This window comes from Bidens hawaiensis, unplaced genomic scaffold, assembly GCF_021521415.1.
Source record: "Bidens hawaiensis isolate Kalapana, Puna unplaced genomic scaffold, B.hawaiensis_p1.1 tig00001032_1, whole genome shotgun sequence".
NCBI classification, from domain to species: Eukaryota; Viridiplantae; Streptophyta; class Magnoliopsida; order Asterales; family Asteraceae; genus Bidens; species Bidens hawaiensis.
This window is the reverse complement of record NW_027491060.1, coordinates 2090919-2096918: the sequence shown is the minus strand read 5'-3', so window position 1 is coordinate 2096918 and position 6000 is coordinate 2090919.

Genomic DNA, 6000 nt, shown 5'->3' with positions numbered 1-6000 from the left:
CTTCCCGCAGCGCGCTAAGAATCGTAGTTCATCCCTCGACGCGCGAAGAATTATAGTTCTTCCCGCGGCGCGCTAGGAATTTTAGTTCCTCCCGCGGCGCGCTAAGAAATGTGATTCTTCCCGCGGCGCGCTTAGAAATGTAGTTCTTTCCGCGACGCGTTAAGGTTGGTTTCTGTCTGCCTTCGCGCCCGCGCTCTCTTGACCTTCTGTGTCTGCCTTCGCGCTCGAGCCTCCTCGCGCTAAACCCTTTGAGTTTTCTTCTGTTTAATCTAGCCGTTTGCTTTTGTGATGTCTTATCTTTTGAGCCGTTGACCTAATCTGCTTTATGTCTGAAAAGTTACTTTCAGCGCAGCATGCGCACCAACCCCATTGGTTGGCAGAAAAAGTGACTGACATTATCTTTGGAGATCTGCTTTTTCCATGCTTGACCAGTACCTTTATCTGATCCGCCCATGCTTTTTACTGTTCCCTGACAGCTTTATCTTGCCCCCTGCAGCTGCCATATCTTTTGATATCTTTTGCTTTTGGAATCTTTTACTTTTTGAGATCTTTTCCCCTTTTTCTAGGGATTGTGTCCCCTAGGGTTTCTCTATAAATAATAGTATTATTTTTCCTAACACTACACACACAAAACACTTAATCTCTCCTGTTCTCCTTGCTCTCTCTGCCGCCTCCCTCTCTGCCTCCGTCTTCCTCCCTGTTCTGTCCTGCTTTTCCGGTAATATATATATATTATATATAATAATTTACTTATTAATTATGCTAACTTATATCAAGACTTAAAACAAATCATTAAAACAATAATCTTATTTATAGGTTAACTTGTGCTTGTTTAAAGTTGGTTCTTGCTTTATCTTACACCGCATCGATTATCAAGTGAGTAATCTCGTACCTAATCCCTTTTTGCTTTTAATGTTTTGGGATGTTCATGTGTTCATACAAACTTAGAGTCTTAAACTGTTTATGAACTTTAGTCGCGCAGTATCCCATGTGTTGAGGACGTAGACTTGGCTGTTTATTTGTATGTGTGGATCATTAACCGTCTTGTCGGTCTATTCCGCAGTTCTCATGGTACCATTAGATGAACACGGGAGAACTATCGTTTATGATTTTCTCTTTTGTTTACACATGCACAGTTTGTCTTGTTTGTGAGCTCAATTGTGAGCACTGGCAGTCTATGAATCTTAGAGTTGGTCCCGATCAGATTACACCCTTGTTGAAAACCAGACATACACATGTTGCGCGCAGATTTATTGTATTCTATGTATTGACTATTAAACTTGATTTCTCACCAACACGCAAGTGTTTGACGTTTATTTTAACACATGTTCAGGTTTGCAGTAGCTGTTTTGGAGCTTGTGAACACATAGGAAGTTTCTTTATTTTGGACCTAGATTAAAATGTATCAAGACAAGTTTTTTTGCTGTTCGAATATTATGATTTATAATATATTGATTTATGATGTTTTATGTTATCTTGTTTACCTTGCGCGTGCGCGAATGAATGTATTTATTAAATATTGACACCCAATAGTGTCACGAGTAATGAAACAATATGTGGCGCCCCGATGTATAATCCGCCTTTGGTCGGGGTGTTACAGATTGGTATCAGAGCCCTTCGAGCAGAAGCTTGCGCGACCGCGCGATGATTTAAAAGAAAATTTTTCAGTTGAATTGGCTAACGGCGAAACTGTTTTAATTAACTCGGTAATTAAGGATTGTACGCTTAACCTTAACGAAAACGATTTTCTGATCGACCTCATCCCCATGCCTCTTGGGAGCTTTGATGTTATTATTGGTATGGACTGGCTCTCGAAGAATCGCGCCGAAGTTATTTGCGCCAAGAAGTTGATTCGCATTCCTCGAGAAAATGGTGATCTTCATATCTACGGCGAGAAACCCTCCCGCGGTCTTAAACTTATGTCTTGCGCCGAAGCCCGTAGGCTCATGCGGAAAAGGTGTATTGCATTCTTAGCCCATGTGGTTAAACCTGCTGAAGAGAAGAAGCTTCGCGATATCCCTGTTGTGCGTGATTTCCCTGAAGTTTTTCCTGATGATCTTCCTGGTATCCCTCCCGCTCGTGAAGTCGAGTTTCGTATTGATCTTGTCCCTGGTGCTTCCCCCGTAGCTAAATCTCCTTACCGTCTTGCGCCCGCTGAGATGCAAGAATTGGCAAGCCAACTTCAAGAGTTGACCGCTAAAGGATTCATCCGCCCTAGCTCTTCGCCCTGGGGTGCTCCGGTGTTGTTCGTTAAAAAGAAAGATGGATCGTTTCGCATGTGTATAGATTACCGCGAGTTGAACAAACTCACCATTAAAAACCGGTATCCCTTACCGCGTATTGACGACCTCTTTGATCAACTCCAAGGTGCCTCTTGTTTTTCCAAGATTGATCTCCGCTCTGGCTATCACCAGTTGCGCATCCGCGATGAAGATGTTCCGAAGACTGCTTTTCGGACTCGTTATGGCCATTTTGAATTCTTGGTCATGTCCTTCGGTTTAACCAACGCACCCACCGTTTTCATGGATCTAATGAATCGGGTGTGTAGGCCTTTCTTGGATAAATTCGTGATTGTGTTTATCGATGATGTTCTGGTGTATTCTAAGACCAAGGCCGAGCACGAGCAACATCTTCGGTTGGTGTTGCAAAAGCTTAGAGCTGAGCAACTCTATGCTAAGCTTTCCAAGTGTGAATTTTGGTCTGATGAAGTACAGTTTCTTGGTCATGTTGTAAACAAGATGGGTATTCATGTCGACCCATCCAAAATTGAAGCAATCAAGAACTGGATTACGCCATCCTCTCCTTCTGAGATCCGTTCCTTTCTGGGCTTAGCTGGTTACTACCGGCGATTTATTTCGAACTTCTCAAAGATCGCATTGCCTTTAACAGCTCTAACGCACAAAGGTAAACCGTATATTTGGGGCTCGAAGCAAGAAGAAGCATTTCTAACGCTCAAGCGTTTGTTGTGTGAAGCTCCTGTTCTTGCGCTACCTGAGGGTAATGATGATTTTGTCGTGTACTGCGATGCCTCCAACCAAGGTCTCGGTTGTGTTCTTATGCAACGAGGCAAGGTTATCGCTTACGCATCAAGGCAACTTAAGGTTCACGAAAAGAATTATACAACTCACGACCTCGAACTTGGTGCAGTTGTTTTTGCCTTAAAGATCTGGAGACACTACCTTTATGGCACTAAGTGTATCCTCTACACTGACCATAAAAGCCTTCAGCATATCTTTGATCAAAAGGAACTCAACATGAGGCAACGCCGATGGAACGAACTCATCAGCGATTACGATTGTGAGATCCGGTATCATCCTGGTAAGGCTAATGTGGTAGCCGATGCGCTCAGCCGAAAACCCTGCCAACTTAACTGTATCTTGCCGCGCACGCAGCTTCACTTCGTACCGATTCAAAGCAACCTTGAATCGCGTATTCGTGACGCGCAGCGCGCATCCAACAGTAATGGTAATCTTCGCGCCGAGTTAGCGTGTGGCGCGGAAGCGCATTTTGTCCCTAATCTGAGTGGAATTCTCTGCTATCTCAATCGCATCTGGATTCCCTTTGATGAGAATCTTCGCGCTGATATCCTGAGTGAGGCGCACAAATCTCGATATTCCGTTCATCCTGGCGCTGATAAGATGTACAAGGATTTACGTATTACTTATTGGTGGCCCGGTATGAAGAAGGATATTGCTGTGTTCGTAGCTAAATGCCTGACTTGTTCTAAGGTAAAAGCTGAACACCAACGCCCATCTGGTTTGCTCGAACAACCAGAAATTCCTACGTGGAAATGGGAATGTGTAGCGATGGACTTTATTACCAAGTTACCTTTGACAGCAAGCAAACATGATAGCATTTGGGTAATAGTGGATCGATTGACTAAGACTGCTCACTTTCTGCCCATTCGTGAAAACTACCGTGTTGAGCAACTCGCGCAGCTTTATGTCAAGGAAATTGTCTGCCGCCATGGTACTCCTTTGAGCATCATATCCGATCGCGATGGCCGTTTTATATCCCGCTTTTGGAAATCTCTCCAATCTGCGCTAGAAACTCGCTTGGACATGAGTACGGCATATCATCCCCAGACTGACGGTCAGTCTGAGCGAACTATTCAAACTCTTGAGGATATGCTCCGATCTTGTGTTCTTGATTTTGGAGGTAATTGGGATTCACACCTGCCTTTGATCGAGTTCTCTTATAATAACAGCTATCATTCCAGTATTGGTATGGCCCCATTTGAAGCACTTTACGGTCGTAAGTGCCGCTCCCCGATTTGTTGGAACGAAGTGGGTGAAACTCAAATCACAGGACCCGAACTTGTTCAAGAGACGACCGATAAAATCGCCAAGATCCGTGATCATCTGCTGATTGCCAGAAGCCGACAGAAGAGTTACGCAGATCGCAGGCGAAGGCCTCTCGAATTTCAAGTTGGTGATCTTGTTCTCCTCAAAGTGTCGCCCTGGAAGGGTGTTGTCCGCTTTGGGAAGAAAGGTAAGCTTGCTCCTCGTTATGTTGGTCCATTCAAGATTCTCGCGCGTGTGGGAAAAGTTGCCTACAGACTTGACCTGCCGCCCTGCGCTCAGTAATGTGCATCCAACGTTCCATGTATCCAATCTCAAGAAGTGTTTAGCTGACGAGAACCTTCACATCCCACTTGATGAAGTTCAAGTTGATGAAACTATGCATTTCGTTGAGAAGCCTGTTGAGATTATGGATCGCGAGGTTAAGCAAACCAAGCGCAGTCGTATCCCTATCGTGAAAGTTCGTTGGGAGTCCAAGCGCGGAGCCGAGTTTACATGGGAAAGAGAAGATCAAATGAAGATCAAGTACCCGCACCTGTTCTCTGCGCAACCTACTTCGAGATAAATTTCGGGACGAAATTTCTTAAAGTAGGGGAGACTGTGACATCTGACCCGATCCGACCCGACCCAGGTACCCGTTTCTCTGACCCGATCTCTTTCTTTTATGATTTAGTATTTATTTATGCTTATATTTTACTAATAATAATATTTTCCGTCCCGCCTCTTTCTCTCTCTTTCTTTCCGCCGTCCCGTCCCTCTCCTTCTCTCTTTCCGCCTTCTTTTCCCTCTTGTCGCCGTCCCACCCTTACGCCTTGTTTCCCTCTTTTCTTCTAACTCTTTGCTTGTCCTTTGTTCCTTCCCGCCTAAGGTTGTCTGCGCAGCTCCACGCGCCAGACCCCTTACAAGGAATCCTGCGTGAAGACCACCTGTTACAGCGATACGCGAGACGAACTCTTCTCGCAGCGCGCTAAGAATTGTAATTCTTCTCGCAGCGCGCTAAGAACGGTAGTTCTTCCCGCGACGCGCTAAGAATTGTAATTCTTCCCGCAGCGCGCTAAGAATCGTAGTTCATCCCTCGACGCGCGAAGAATTATAGTTCTTCCCGCGGCGCGCTAGGAATTTTAGTTCCTCCCGCGGCGCGCTAAGAAATGTGATTCTTCCCGCGGCGCGCTTAGAAATGTAGTTCTTTCCGCGACGCGTTAAGGTTGGTTTCTGTCTGCCTTCGCGCCCGCGCTCTCTTGACCTTCTGTGTCTGCCTTCGCGCTCGAGCCTCCTCGCGCTAAACCCTTTGAGTTTTCTTCTGTTTAATCTAGCCGTTTGCTTTTGTGATGTCTTATCTTTTGAGCCGTTGACCTAATCTGCTTTATGTCTGAAAAGTTACTTTCAGCGCAGCATGCGCACCAACCCCATTGGTTGGCAGAAAAAGTGACTGACATTATCTTTGAAGATCTGCTTTTTCCATGCTTGACCAGTACCTTTATCTGATCCGCCCATGCTTTTTACTGTTCCCTGACAGCTTTATCTTGCCCCCTGCAGTTGCCATATCTTTTGATATCTTTTGCTTTTGGAATCTTTTACTTTTTGAGATCTTTTCCCCTTTTTCTAGGGATTGTGTCCCCTAGGGTTTCTCTATAAATAATAGTATTATTTTTCCTAACACTACACACACAAAACACTTAATCTCTCCTGTTCTCCTTGC